We start from the raw sequence: 15,841 nt of genomic DNA on the forward strand, positions 1-15,841 counted from the left end.
TTTTTTTTTTTTTTTTTTTTTTTTTTTTTTTTTTTTTTTTTTTTGGAAATGCTTGCTATTATAATAGAGAAAGCTTGTCTGTTAAGCTGTGTCTTTTCTGTGCTACATATCACATGAAGGCCAGTAGCTGTCACAGCCATACTGGCCTGAGTTTCTTTCATGGAGAAACCTTTCTTTGGATCCACTCCTAATTGCTTGAGATTTTCATTGTGCCCAGATGAAGTATCACATCTATAAATGATGGAGACAACAACAAAACTGCTGTGCAAATTCATTATGAATGCCAGCAAGATGAGTCATTTGGCCATGTTCAGGCCAAATGAGTTCATGATGGCAAACATATATGCCTTTTTTTTTTTTTTTCTAAAGCACAGGTTTGGTTTCAAGTACTTGGTGGTTTTTTGAGTTTCAGCAAATTCTCAGTCCTTCCTGCTTCTGAAGCTCCTTTCCAGCACCTCTGGGGCCTGACCATGGGTCCGCTACAAGCTGCTCCCAGCATTTTCATGCTTGTGTTCCTGAGCTGCAGGTTCTCAGCTTGCATCTCGTCTGTTCCACCCTGCCAGCTCCAGAAACTTTCTCCCCTCTGAGCAGTGTCAGGGACTCCTCCAGGGAAGGAGCTCCTCTGGCCACTCGAGTCTTCTTCTTAAAGCAAACAAATAAAATGAGACTGTCCATTGGATTTTTCTGTGCTGTCTGGCTTTGGTGGGACTTTATCTGTGGGGCATACACAGTCTAAAGTGCCAGTCATCTTTGATTCCCTGCACTGGAAAGGAGACCAAGTATCTAACTTAATTGTTACAAATGTCCTGTTTTATTTTAATTAATCTAGCCATATGATTCTGGTTCCCCAATCTAATTATCTGGGGAGATAGTTAAATATACCTTCATGTATCTAGGCGCATTTAGCTATTCATGGTTAAATCTGCTCATGGTTCCTAGGAGACTATATTTCAAAGTTACAGAGTCACAGCTGGGAATACCTTCTAGCCGCCCTTCATCTGAAATGAAAAATAGAGAGAGTTCATCTTAATTAACATGGTGGAATAAGTTTTTATATTAATGGTACACCTCATAACCTACAATCACCTTCAAGTCTCTCATGAAAACACGGAGGCATCTTTCCCTGTTCTGCCACAGAGGACTACCAAGTGATTGTGCTGTACACAAAAAATGGGATTTCCACTGCTTGAGCAGATAAAGATATTTTTAGAACATATGTGATAAATATTTGCCCTTTCCTCTGTAACAGATGGGAGATGGTCAGTATTGAGTTAAAATAATCTGAATAATTTGAAAATAATAAATCATTGTAAAAATTTCTTGTCTGTGGAAACATTTCTAATAAAGTCATTGTAGCCACGTGATCAGAATTACCATAAAGAAGACTTTGTTGACCAGTGACTTTGTTGACCAGTGATGAACAAGAATAAAAGGGTTCCACTAAATGTTGGCAGCCAAAATACAATAAATTGCCTTTTAACTATCTTAAAATGAACGCCTAAGAATTTCCTTTCATATACTCTGCATAGAACATATAAACATATTACTTCTGTGGGTCCTATGCCACATACAAGGTTGGACTTGGTGTTTAGGGAAATGGTTTAGTGGGTGAGATGAGTGATGGTTAGACCAGATGATCTTGGAGGTCTTTTCCAACCTTAATGATTCTAGGCTTCTATGATTCTACAAGAAAGACACCATTCAAGTGAATGCCCATGTAGACACTGAGAATGATCAAGTAGAATCTGTGAAAGTAAAAATTTAATAGGTTAGTTTTGAGCAGTGTAAAGAAGAGAATGATTATTTTAAGAGCAGGTAAGAACTACCAGCGAGGTGTCACTTAAATTGAAGTCACTCTTCTGCCTTGGAGCAGGAAGGGGGATTATCCAGACTGCTTTTGAAGTGCCTCCCTTACAGCCCTACAGCTTGCGGGATCAGGCACATGAGGGACCTTTGGGGTGAGCTTGTTCTGGAGTGCAGGGAGATTAGTTCTCTTGAAAAACAACCATTCCGAAATGTGCTAATTTATTAGCAATATATCTGAGCTCTGCCGAAGTAGAGATCAAAAGATAAACTTCTGCTAATATGAAATAAACAAATAAAGCTTTTCTAAAGCTGGTGCAAAGAGATTTAATTTATTGATGCTGGACAGCATAGGCTGTTAAACAGAGATTTCTATTGGGTACTGCTGACAGAATTCTTGAAATGCGCTGTACATTTGAGGCCATTCTTCAAATTAAGGCTGATGTAAAAGAATCAGCCTTAATGGGCTGATTAAAGCTTACAATAAATATAGAGGAATAAAGTTTACAAAAATGATTGAGGCTTTTCAGTTACTAAATTTCATTTCAGGACTGTAATATGTAGTCACGTGGGTATGTGTGCAAATTGTGCTCTGTAAGCCTAGAAAGAAATTTTGTAACTGCAGCTGAGAATGGCTGCATGATGCTGGTTGGTACGACACAAGTACATCCTTTGTTACTTAATCTATAGGCTGCAGAAACGTTTATGGGGTTGTTCCACAGATGAGTAGAGAATCTAACTGCGTAACAAAGGCTATACACACATTTTCAACACATGGTTGCTCAAAGTTAATAGCATAATAACAATAGCTTTGAAGGTTAAGCCTGATATAAATTAGGCTCATTTTTAAAGAAATCCTTGGTGTGTATTCATAAATGGTTTTGAATAGACTTAATGTTTAGCTGAACAAACACCTCTGTGCAATCTGTTTTGTGTGCAGGTGGGCAGCTGCAGTTGAAGTTCCTGGGTCAATACCAAGGGCTGCCCAAGCTGTGGCCACTTGGGACTGTGTGTTTGAACTCTGTCAACCTTTTGTACCTGAGTGCAACTTGAGACTTGTTTAGTTTCCATATGTGCTTACTGAAAATAGTGACGTGCTCTTCAGAAGCACTTGCAGGATTTGTGTGTATGCTTCTGTTGGATGAATTAGATTCTTGGCTAGGTGCCTGTATCTTGGTGTTTTTAGAGATGAGGAAATGCTCACCTTTGTTCAGATGCTAATTGTCAGACTGTTCAGCTCAGTATGGATTTTGAGCTGCACACAACAGTGCATTGGCATTCTCTGAAGTGAATCTGTTTGGGAGCGGAGCTAGAGCTGTGGGCTTGATTCTGGCTCTATTTACCTGGTTGATCAGGAAGTATTTGCTCTGAATGTAATTGAGTTATATCAGTAAAGTCAGAGCTACGAGCTGCTGGAACACCAGGCTAATTTGGGTGGTTGGATGTGCAGCACTGATTGGGTCTGATGCTCTGATGTGACACAGCAATGCCTGTGTTTGCAATCGTAATATGCAAACATTTCCTAAAATATTAAATCCAAGTGTTCTGTCATCTGTTTGCTTTTCTTCCTCGGTTTCTTTAACACACTAATGGTAGGTGAACCTGGGTAATATTGGTGTTGAAGGCAAGTTTCATACTGCCTGAAGAGGAAGAAGGATTATCTTTTTAATCTGTAGAATTTAAGTGTGTGCAGCAGTGCAATTTTCATGTTGAGTAGATAGGTCAGAAAAAAATATTTATGCCTTAGGTTAGGATTCCTTTAGTCAGAGACAAAATCCCTGGCATTAGGTCTTACTAATATTAATAAGCTTATATAAACTGGCACAAAGGGCTGCAGAATGGTCTAAGCAGACTCTTATTTATTTATTTGTTTATTTATTTATTCCCAGTGCATGGACCTCAGCATGAGAAACAGGCCTAGCAATGACATCATGAGGGAAAGGAGCTTGTAACAGATGTATTAGGCTATCCTGCTATGCCATGGTATAGCCAGGGTAGGTGGAGAGTGTGTGCTGGTGTGCGTGCAGGCAGTGCGCTCTTGCTTCTCTGCAGGAGCTACTGAACGAGGAGGTGAGCTCGGACCGTCATGGGGTTCCTGCTGATTGTACTGGGTTAGAGGCAGCTCCCTAAGCCTGAGCTGTAGTTCGGGGATGAATCTGGTTTAGGTAAAACTATTCACAAGTGGTCCAACCAAGCCTCTCTCACCAGCTGCTTTATGGAACTCTTCAGTACAAGCAGTAAGTAAGCAAGATGAAGTGCTAAAAATGACCACACTGGAACCTAATTCAGGGGATATGCCTAGAAAATAGTTTTTATCTTTAAGTATTATGTGCATGCCAGTGTTTAAACTTGAGAGCTGGGCTGGTTTGTTATAGAGAAATTTCTGATGTATAAACCAGAAATGGCTGACATAATTGGTGTGCTTCTACAAAAAACTTTTCTACTTAAGAGACAGGCCAATGAAAATAAACATGAACTTTAAAATCAACCCTCGAGTTTGTATTCCAAGATTAGAGTATACTTTTGAAACTACTATCTGTCACAGTAGGACAGTAAAAACATTTGTATTTTCCGAGAAAAGGTAACTAACTACAGTTCATACCATTTTCATATTTATGACCTAAAGCATGCAATAGCATACAAGTCCTATGGACTAGTAAGTGTTAATTTAAGAAAGGTATATATCACATGCCTGTTGGTAAAACACTGTGAGGATGTGCAGCAGTAAGAAAAATAATTTCACACAGTGTACTGTGACCTATTTGACATTTGAATGTATTTTGGTAGATTTTGTTGATTCCTGTATAGTACTGCATCCTGTGCATTTTTTTTTGACCTAATAGGAAGTGTAATAGTGATAGGAGGAAAGTTTAAATAAAATCCTATCAATACTTCCTAGTCAAATATTTTTTATTTTTTTGTTGTTTTGTTTTTGTTTTGTTTTGTTTTAAGAGGTTGTGATTAAAAAGTCTGAACTTCGAACATGACACTGGAGCCAGCTGGAAACCTCTCAGTGAAATGTTTTATGCTGGACAATGTTTGAGTTCTTGCAGCTCAGCATCTGTAGGAATAATCATACAGGTTTTGATTTCTAGCTGAGATAAAGGTCAGACTTACCCACTTTGGGCTAGTTAATCATTTAATGCATAAGCAACCAATGTGGGCAGCAAAGGTTCAAATTTTTGTTGTTGCTGATCCTAGCTGGGGGGTTTAATCTTGCCTTCCCTAAAGCAACCTACTCAGCAGACTGGTGTCCAGTTTCGGTTGGGTGAGTCTGAGCTGCTGCTGACAGAGCTTGCTACTCCTTCCTGTATAAACTACCACCTGGCTGGAGATCACCTATGCTCAGAGGTGCTGAGGCTCAGGTCTGAACTGGACAGCAAAAAGCTGAACCATGCTCACTTTCAGATGAAGTGACTGTTTCAGAAGAGGCCTTGAACCTGTGGCTAATTCTTTGCTTGTCCGACTGCAAAAGCTGTAAACTGTAAAACCAGTGTCTTTGTTTGAATTCATAAACGAAATATGCAGCCCTTCTGTCGTTTTGCAGTGTTTGATTTGTAGGCATTGCCGGGAAGATGTTCAAGTCCCCAAGTGCCAATTAAATACCCAGCACAAATCTTAACCAAGGAGCTGGTGCCACTGCTGTAAGTTAGAGTTAGATGATGTAGTGTGGAAATTTGAAATGTTCATTGCAAGCTGTGGGAGTTTTTACTTATTTGAGATCTAATTCTGTCTGCAGTGTTAGATACTTCTAGCAGCTCCTTGGGGTGGCTCGCTGCTTGCTCCCCCGTTTGCTTGTTTGCTGTTTCTGGCTGGGCTCCTTTTGCTCCCAGCTGGGTGAGCTGAATCACCTCACCCAGGGCTCTGCTAAGAGCCAGACCAGCTGCGAGGGAAGAGGAACGGGCAGTGGGTCCGTCCCACTGGAAAAAGCAAGCTATTTAATTTGGCTTAGTGCATCACTGAGCTGCACATCCATCTCATGGTCTTAATGGTTTTTAATGTTGTTCCTCTAAGCATGTTTTTCATCTAAAAACATATTTTTAAGAGTATCCACCGTATGAATAGAACATGGAAACATCACATAATGGGTCTTAAAAAAATTTGCATAAGCTTCTGCAAATTAAAAGCAATTGTGAAATTTTCCAGTTTTACTTTTTGGTTTAAAATCTATTGAGTGAATTCTGCAGTGTTAAAGGTCTAAATCTACCCAAAGATCACTGAATTTCTAAACTGACAATGGAGTTCAGAAATGAATTAACTCAATTGTTCTTTAAAGACCATTTACATCTCTTACATCAGTTTCTGTTTCGTCTAAATTAAGACCAACTCAAATCTTAAGCTTCCTTTTTAAGTTAATTCATGTAAGGCAAGCTATAACCGTTATGGCTTATAAGGTGTTCCTTTTGTTTACATCTGAGTTGAGGATGATGTGTAAAACTCAGATGTGAGTAAAGTGGTGTGGTGACTAAAGAAATGCTTGGGAGCATCTGACACTTCTGGCCTTGGGCAGGAGCCAGACACCTCTACAGGGATACTGTGATCCTGGCTCTGCAAGAGAGCTACAGAAGCAAGAACTAAATTCTTGCTTTAATGTTGTCCTCTGATTCAAATTTTAAAAGTAATGAGTAGGTTGTAATGATAAAACCATCACATTGGACTGACTACTTGGGTTCATGCTTTCAAGTGTTTCTTAATGTTCATTTAATGCTGACTGGGGGGAATCAGGGGGATTTCCATCAGTTTTAATCAAGAGGACTAAAATTTAAATTCCTAATACATATTTATAATCTCTTCAAAGGATTTATTTTATTTTATTTCTTTATTTTTTAATATAAGAGCCACTTATAATTTGGTGAAAAGATAAAGGATATTTTAGCTCAACTGTTTTCATCTGTAATTCCTGATTCCCATTACAAACCAGGTCATTGAGAGTACAGATACTTCTCAATAGAATTAGAGCAGTAAGGCAGCAATTGAAATGTGTTGCACATAACAAATTGCTACACTGGTGCTGGTGTAAGAAATCCTTTACATTGTAAAAGGGAACTTAGTACAGTTTATGAAATGTCTTATCCTGAAGATAGCTACTCAGAATAATTTATGAATGTGTGTAGTTTTCTCACTTAATTACATGATGGCCGTAAAACTGAGCTTCACTCTATGCAGCTTTTTGTAGTTATGTCTGTGGTGTCAGCCATTTGGCTACAGGAGAGCTGCAATGCTTGCTGGAAGGAGGGGAGTCAGCGCTGTCAGCCAAGCATGAGATGGTTTGTCAGGAGGGAGAGGGAAGCGCGCTGTTCCTGTGTAAAGCTGTGTTTTGTGAGGCGAACCCAGCTACTATACAAGCTTTTCATATAGTAAAGCATCAGGTAATGTCTGCTTACCGAAACTCGAAACTCGTTAAGAACTGTTTTCCACCATGTCCTGAGGCAATATAGTAAGACAGGATTATTGATGGGATTTCTGAGAAACCAACTGCAAGTGAATTACTTTCCTGATTTTATCCTGAAGTGGAGAACAGTTGGACCTGTCCTAATCCATCAGATCTACAGCTCTGGATCTACAAATTTCTGCTGGGCTATGTTGTGGCCATAAAACCAGGGATATGTCTATAGTGTGATTGGTAGCTTCACAAGTGCTGGAGCTAGCTCCGTTCCCAGCAGCACCATAGCCGTGTTCCTGTGGAAGCCCTGTGGGAGCTAATTTTATCCTTTGGAGAATGTTTAGCCACCTCTTGTAGAATTTCACATGTATTTTACTCTGCTGCTTCCTCTAATGTGGGCACCAATACATTATGCTGCTTTGTGCCCCATAGTTATACCTAACAACTTGCTGTCTCAAAACTATCTTCAGTGTTACAATGCCTGGAGTATCCTTGCTCCATTTTTTTAAATTGAATTAAATTGAATAAATATAACATCAATTAAAAACAAAAACAAAAACAAAACAAAACAAAAAAAAACACTGAATGTATGAGTTTCATCTTTCATTATAAAGCTTAGATTTTATGCATGTGGCTCTTCAGAAATGCTTGTAAAATCTAAGAGTCCCTCTGAACTTCAGCCCTAAGTAATTGAATATGTACAATTGCAGCGTGGCAACATGAGAGATGATGCTAATGATGGAGATCCCACCACCTTACATTTGCACACTTCTGCAAATGACTGGCATTATAGGGGCTGGTTGTGAGTTAGCTCAGGGCATGACAGTTGTGTGGAAGTGCAGTGGTCATCAATCTGCAGAAACCATGCAAGGAGCAGTGTGAATACAGAAATAGTTTGCTCACACGGTGCTTCAGGCTGCTGTGGCTCACACTACTACCAGCACCTGGCCTAGCAGGCATTAAAGCCAGGCTGCACATGTCTGCATTTCAGGTGGTCTGGCACAAACCCATGCCTGATGAGGCCTTGGAGCACTCTGCCTTCCTGCCCAATGCAGGTTTGATTGAAAATATCTTCATTAAAAGGGCATTAGAGTCTATGAAGGCTGCTGCCTCTGAGAGGAAGAAAGGTGGCTTTTTGAGAAGAACGTCTTGAGATGAGGAAGAAACTATGTTCATCTTGAGCTGAAACTCAAATGAGAATGATATCTAATCACTATGGCAATCCAATCTGAATATTAACAGCCCCTAGTGCTCTTTTCCAAGGACAAACATTTCTTTCTAAATCTTAACAAAGCAAGTTTCTAATGTGGGTCAAATGGAAATCTTATTTATTAAAAAGCTGCTAAAGACAACTAAATTTTTAATTTCAATGGAAGAGGCTTCTCTGTGACCCTTGAAGGCATGCCAGTGGATTCTTCCAACACATGCCTCAGTAAACAACAAATGAATCACTGAGGTTCTCTAACAAGGACTGATGTGTCCACCCAATTAGAGGGATATAAAGAGTGTTGCCTTGAAATTCTGGGTTCATTTGGGTTGCTCAGCAATTTCCACAATCTAGCACTGAAGCATTGCTTCAGGGGTATGGTTGGCCTCAACAACTGGCATGTGTGTGTTGTCCTAGCTAACAAGTACAAATTTTGTACAAATATTTCTCCTATGGAGTATTCAAAGAGTAAAACAAAAAAACAACCAAACAAAAAAAAAGTTAAATAAGTCATTAATCTGTCTAGGCTAAGAGTGAAGTCTTCTCAAAACTTAGCATTTTTATAAGTCTAACTGAGAAGACTCTTGAAACACCTGTTTTCAGGGGCTCACAGTTTCTTGATTCTAGTTGGGTTTAACTTCTTCATGCCTAAAATATGTGCAATCTTGGGACGTGAGAAGGTGTAATGCTTCTTGTATAGTGAGATTAATGCAACTGGTCAGATGGAGCAATGCACGGAAAATTCATTAAGTATTTTGAGACTGTTTCTCTCTCTCTTGGAACAATGTTTCTATTTTCCATTTTAACTGTACATGGGACTTGCACTGCTTCAGAAATAATTTCCTTATGCTGTTTTAAAAGAAAATTAAAAATTAGATCATTTTCTGACTACCCAGAATATTTCTATTCCCAGACAAATAGTCCAATTGTTTGCATAGAACAACAGAAGATAGCCAAATGAGGGACATCATGCAGATCAACAATAAAGCAAAGATCAGAGTTTGTTTTGTTTTTCAACCAGCTGCTATCTGAACAACTGTGGAGAGCTTCAAGACTTCAGAGGGTATCTTGCAGGTACAATTCCTTGACCATTCTTCCAGGAAAACTGCATCATGTTATTATTATGTGTTAAGGTAGTTAGATACTGGCAAGTGAAATTTTCTTTCCTAGACAACAAATGGAAACCCTAACATTTTAAAAAATTGCCTAGGCCAAGCAATAAATCATTACAAAACTGCTAGTTAAGATACTCTAACTCCTCACCTCTTGTTGTTTCTTATCCCTCCAGTGTGATGTGAGTCTTAATAGGGAATAGTAACTTAACTGTGGTTAGCAGCTATTTGCATTCAACTAAAATTATATGCCTGGGCTACATGGTATTTTGAAGCCTAATTCATTAGGCATGAAAGTCTTTACAATGAAGAGGTAGCAGTGCTGTAAAGCAAGTCATTATAATGTAAAAGAAGATTTTGCTCCGTTCTGAAGGTTTTATAAAAATAAGTGTATAGTGTTACCGTTCTCACTGAGTAGCTTAAGAAAATAAGTAAAATGCCTAAATTAAAAGCCTTGACATATACTAGTGATGGAGGAAGCCAAGCTCCTCAGTGTTCTTAATTATCCACTGAGGATAATTAACTGACCATACTTGGACATGGTTATCATACCTCAGATGCCACAGAGATTAAAACAATATGAGGATTTCTTTGAAGCAAAGTAAAATGAGACGTGTGAGTTAGAAACAGACTCTGTAAGGTACTGCCTTTCCTCTTTGTATAACTGGAATTCAAATATATCATGTGTGCAATGAAGCAGTGCACAATGTTTCAAAAAGCTGTAGATCATTTGAGGTTGATTTAAGCCATGTTTACTGGAGCCAGTAACTTCAAACTCTGATCTGTGCTGTCTTTTAGCCAGGGAACATTCTTAGCTCATCTTCTGCCAATTCTTGATTTTTCATACCCAGCATGACTTTATTGTATTAATAGATTCCCTGTGTTGGGGATGATTTGATCTCTTACTTCCACTGTTTATGTAATTGAGTCACTGACCCACTGTGGAAATTCAGTAGCATGCAGCTGTGATACAGAGTGTATGTGCCTTATGTCACTGGCCTTCATGTTCATAAACTTAAAAGCTGCTGCCTGGCCATGACTCTGCTTGCCAAATCTGCCTGCTTGCCAAGTCTTTGAGAACATAAAAGAATTCACATGTTTTCTTAAAATGGAGGCTTTTTTTTTTTTTTTTTTTTTTAATATGTGTGTGTGTATATGTGTGAGGCTTTCCCATTAGAGTGGGAAAAAAAAAAAAAAGCACAGTAAAAATATTCTGGAATAACTTCAAAAAATATCCCACTACAGTAGTGACTGAGATCTCCATCTTTAAAATAACCTTGATAGAGTTAAATACTAGAACGAATGGAAAAACGGATGAACCCCGTGCTTATATTTAATCCATTCCTCTCTGCCAATGTGTGCTATGTTTTGTGGTATTGAGGACTGTTTCACCTCTGCTTCTCTTGAGAAACTGCTTTGGGGCTGGACCAAAGTAATGGGCAATCCTTTATTAGCTCTGATAAACGAATGCTCAGGTAATGGGAAAGGAAAAACACTGACAAGGAAGGTTTGACAGAGAATCTTGTGGTCTGTTTTGTTTTCAAATTACAGAACTCCTTAACTCCTTCAGTGCCAGACCTAATCTATCTGCTCCTGAGCCCCTCCTGAATCCTGACCCAACCTTTGCCAGCCCCTTGGGAGGCAGCATGCAGTCAGACACTTACTCTAGTTCATTATAGAGACTGGAATGAGAACCAAAATCTGGCTGTATGAATTAAGGATTGCCTTGATGCCCTGAACAATCCCCTTCTTTTATCTTTCTCCCCCCACCCTCTCTGTTCCCTGAATCCCAAACCAGGGATTCAACCAGGTAGCAGAGGTCATTTTGAGATGGGGCTCTCAACCCAGCACACAGTCTCTTCCAGTCCCCACCAGGGCTGTATCTCCCTGTCTGGCACTGCACTTCTGTGTTGCTGCTCTGGGGACGTTGCCCTTGTAGCTTGGCACTGACTGTCCTACCCCTTATCGCAGCAACAGGCCTCTCTAGTTAATTATTGGTACAAACATCTCTGCCGTTAGGCATCTCCCTTGTGCAGCTTCCTCACCCTTCCCCCAAATCCTCGAAGTATTTGTCTTCGGGTCTCGGGGTTTTCTTCTGTGCTCCCCTGTGCTGCAGCTGGTCCTAGCCACTGCCTCGCTGCAGGCTCCCCATCCTCCTCTGCTATTCTTTTCCCTCCTTCCCTCTCCCTGAGTTTGCTCCTGGCTGGGCGCAGTTCAGGTGAGACTCTGCCGGTGCTGCCAGCCCTCACGGAAATACAGCTCCAGCAGACACAGCAAAGCATGCCAAAACCTTGTGCCAGGGCACATGATAGTTGTTCTGGCAGGCTCTCTGCCACACAGCCTGCCAGCTGGCAATGACTCTTTTATGCACTTGTAGTATCTCCAAAAATACTGGTCCTTCCTTGCTTTGAGTTTATTTTAAATTGCTTGCTTTCATAGCCTAAATTTTATTGCATCACTTTTTCCATCGAGGGATGCAGGAATGGATGGAAGCCAGTAGGCATGCACTGAAACATCCTTGAGAGAACAGCTCCTTTTGTTCAGTGACCATTAGCCACTTGTTGCATTCAGATGAAGTCCTCTTATGGGTTAAGAAATTATTTGAGATATTTTTCTCCTGCCCCCAACCAGACAGTTAGGTGCTTTGCCAATTAATACCTCAAAGCAGAAATCTCAGTTCTATGGATTACCTCCTATGCTGGAGAGAAACATCCATGTTAAAGGGAAAATACTTGCATTTAGATACTTAGAAAATTTCCTATGCACTTTGTATGTTGGAAGCAGTGAATGACTGAGTTATGTAAAATGGAGAGAACTTACATAATTAAAGTTTCACAGGCCTGTGGGGAGACTTGAATTTCCTTGATCCTTCTCTGCTGAGTGGCTTCTAAGCTTCTACCTTGCAAACACAGAAGGAACACTGAAAGTGAATCAGACTAGTCATCTCCCAGCCATGTCCGGATCTGTTACAAACTTTCCCATTGTCATTTCTTAGGAGGACATTTTTCACTCCAAATGGACTTTTTCAATCACCGTATTTGCATCTTGTCTTTTGGGATACATCCTTAGAAATGACTTCAGCCACATCAGGAACTCCTAATTCCTTTTCTTCCTCTTCCTGATCACATCACCACTCTCAGCGTTGAATGAATTTTCCTGTGGTTGCTTAAGACCACTCACTATAAGCAGCTTCCAGTTGGATCCATTTGGGTCTATAAGGACTTTCTATTCTATTCTGTTGGTGCATACAAAAGAATAAAAAAAATGGATCTGCGTAAAGTTCTTTCTGGTCATGAGGTCATGGCTCCACAATAATATTGATTAAATGTTGTCCACATCACTGTTGTACTTGTGATTTTTCTTTATTGAACACACAGTAAAGCTAAATCACTTAAAATTGCAAATTTCTTCTAAACAGAGTTGCACCTACTGAGATAAGTATTGCTGGCATAATCTTCCATGCTGCACCTTTCATTTGCAGGTTCCTTACCAAAATACTGGCTAGGACCAACTCTCTTGCTGAGTGCCAGTTTTATTGGATGGGTGCAGACTACCTGCTCTTTATACATGAGTCTTTACTATCACGTATATAAGCTATGTTTTTTTTTTTTTTTTTTTTTTTTTTTTTTTTTTTTTATGCAGCAATCAGAGGATTACAGTTGCTCGCTTGAGGAGCTCAGGAAATGTTCATCATATCATGCTGTGGCTCTGATGTCCATGCTCTTTCTCCTGGCTTAGGGGGGCTAGAACAAGTTGCTGCATTTCTTATAATAAATGCAGGATGAAAGTCATAAGGTTGACTGTGTCTGTGGGGCACTGCTTTCTCTCAGATTGCTGTGCTGAGTCAATCTTACTGAAATGAGAGCCTGGGAGGAAGCACTGCATATGCTGAATACAACAGAAAGCATCATTCGGATGGGCCTTCGGAGGCCTTTGTCAAATTATGCCAGGGATCAGAGAGTAAAATTTAAGGTGTAAATTTAACGAGGAATGGAGCAAATGCAATCACAGATCTGGAATTTTTATTAGGTACAGTGTAGTATAAACTAGAACTATTAATAAAAGGACTGGTGCCCATACAATAGAGTGGCAGTTTAAGTTCCTGGAATATAGAGGATTTCTTTTTTAAAATATAGCTCATATTTCACAAAACTTGCATATTGAAAATGCTGAGTTTTGAGGATCCTGGTAGCTTACGATTTATTCCCCATTGTTCATTTTCAGCCTGCCTTATTGGCACTGGAATCCAATTTGCCAAGCTGATTTCCATCTCTTTTTCAGGAAGAAATAACAATGGCACTCCTTGCTCTTAACACGCCTGGGGCAATCCCACATCAAATTATTTTCCAGCTTTGTACTTGACTTTCACAGAGTTCCTCAGTACAATTGAAATAGTCATATTCATTTGGAGTCTGTGTCTTTATCTCGTGGCAATGGCCAACATGCAGGGAGGAAGCTTGTGGTTCTCTGGAGCTGTGGCTTGTTTTCTGCCATATGGGGACTCGCCATTTCACAGTCTTTCAAGTTCAACAGGAGAACCTCAATCCACATGGTCGGGGCAGTTCTTTGTAACATTTTGCCACCGGTCTCACAGAATAGGCACAGCTTGAAGAAAAGCTACTTCTGGTCCCCCAGTTCATCCATTCCGACTGGAGCTGATGTAAAAATCAATGTGTGAACTGATTTGTGCCTGGTTCTGGAAGAAACAGAATGCATGCATGCCCTCTGAATTTACATTTTTCCTTGCACAGGCTTGTACCAAGCTTGTTTAACATTATCCTGGTGTGCAGGTGGAACCTCATATGCTTGATGGCAAAATTTTTATGATCTCCTACTCTTTTTACTTCTGGCCTCAGAACTGTTACTGGTGGGGTTGTGGCAAACATTGCTAGGCAGTCTTTAGGAATTCCTTCCTAGTTCTGTTTGAAATCCTAGCAGTGCATGCATTTGTGTGCAAAGCTTATATAGAGAGAGCATCCTGTCTGCTTTTTTGCTCTTAATTCATTCAGAGCCTACAGTCACCACAAATAAGTAGATAAGGAGGACTTTAGCAGTGCAGCCTGTTAGATCACTTCAGATGTTTAAATGAATTCTGCTGCAGAACTTCAGAGGCAGTGCAGCACCAGGGCTAATGACAACCTGGTGACCTACCAATTTTACTTTGTTATATTGCCCAGAGCTGGTACAGGTTTTTTTTTTAGACAAAAGTAGGTTATTTGCAAATTTGCTTTATTTATTTATTTATTTATTTATAATTCATATGAAATACCAAGCTATTTGGGTAACCTCTGAAGGGACTGAAATTAGAAAGGGAGAAATGTGCAGAGTGAAAAGTAGATCATTGGTGTGTGTTCAGTTCATTGGTGTGTGTTTTTCTCTCTCTTCCTGCATTGCATGAACCATATCAACTCTACTTCGCTTCCACTTTTCAGCTAGCTTGTATCTATATTCAGCTACGCATCTGAAAACTTGTGAAGTTATGGTAGTTTCACTTCCTGCACAATTTCTGTCGTCCCCAGCTGGTATGTGATGTGCACACGCTCTGCCTGGCGCTGTGTTGTGAAACTTTCCTCTTGCAGAAACTGTGTCCCAGGGAGTGGGAAAGACATTTTAATGTTTGCCCTTTCAGGAGGGAAAAAAACCACCACCAACAACAACAAAAAAAGCAACACAACAAGAAACTGGTCTATGAAGTATTCATTTTTCATGATTTGAGTGGTCACCTTCTCCTCTCCTCAAAAGAAGGTGGAACCCGGGCTGTGCTTGTATTCTATTTTATTTTTTTTTAACTTATTTTTAATGGAAAACCGTCAACTAGTAACACTTACTGAAGTAATAACTTCATGCTACCTGTGCTGTACCTTTCCCGACAGGAAAAAAAATTATACCGACATTAACTGAATGTCTCTGCAAGCCTTCAAAATTCTGAACTGACAGAAAGAAAGGTCTGGAAAAACAATTCTCCGTAGTATTTACTTGAGCCTTCCTTCTGTCCACACAAGCCAAAATTAGCAATGTCAGTGTAAATGTTGGGTAGTTATGCCACACATGGATTTATGAGCTTGCATAAACATCTTGTTATTAAAACTTTAAATATTTACACTGAGATTCTGCTGCCTTCTGGACTCTTGTGAGAATATTTCTGAACACTAAGGGTTGTTTTTTTGTTGTTGTTTTTGTTTCATTTTTAACTGAGAATATTCTAGGGTTGGCTTTTTAACATAGAGCTGTGCTTCATTGCTTTTCTAACGAATGGCTACAGAATAATTTACACAGTATCAGGGCTAATGTTTTAACTCTTAACACTGTTATAGTTCAAGCAAAGAGTGACCATTT

General features: G+C 39.7%; 1 protein-coding gene and 1 long non-coding RNA gene across 2 annotated transcripts in view; one reads left to right on the forward strand and one right to left on the reverse strand.

The window, feature by feature from the left end:
• Positions 1-15,841, forward strand: part of BASP1 (brain abundant membrane attached signal protein 1) — a 52,786-nt gene that overhangs the window by 9,209 nt on the left and 27,736 nt on the right. The gene's annotated exons all lie outside the window — the stretch shown is intronic.
• LOC118162018 overlaps positions 1-15,841 on the reverse strand; it is a 28,538-nt gene that overhangs the window by 9,110 nt on the left and 3,587 nt on the right. The window contains exon 3 of the long non-coding RNA XR_004748256.1: positions 3,391-3,405. This is a non-coding gene — a long non-coding RNA (uncharacterized LOC118162018). The remainder of the gene's footprint in view (positions 1-3,390; positions 3,406-15,841) is intronic.

This window comes from Oxyura jamaicensis, chromosome 2 (assembly GCF_011077185.1).
Source record: "Oxyura jamaicensis isolate SHBP4307 breed ruddy duck chromosome 2, BPBGC_Ojam_1.0, whole genome shotgun sequence".
NCBI lineage: Eukaryota > Metazoa > Chordata > Aves > Anseriformes > Anatidae > Oxyura > Oxyura jamaicensis.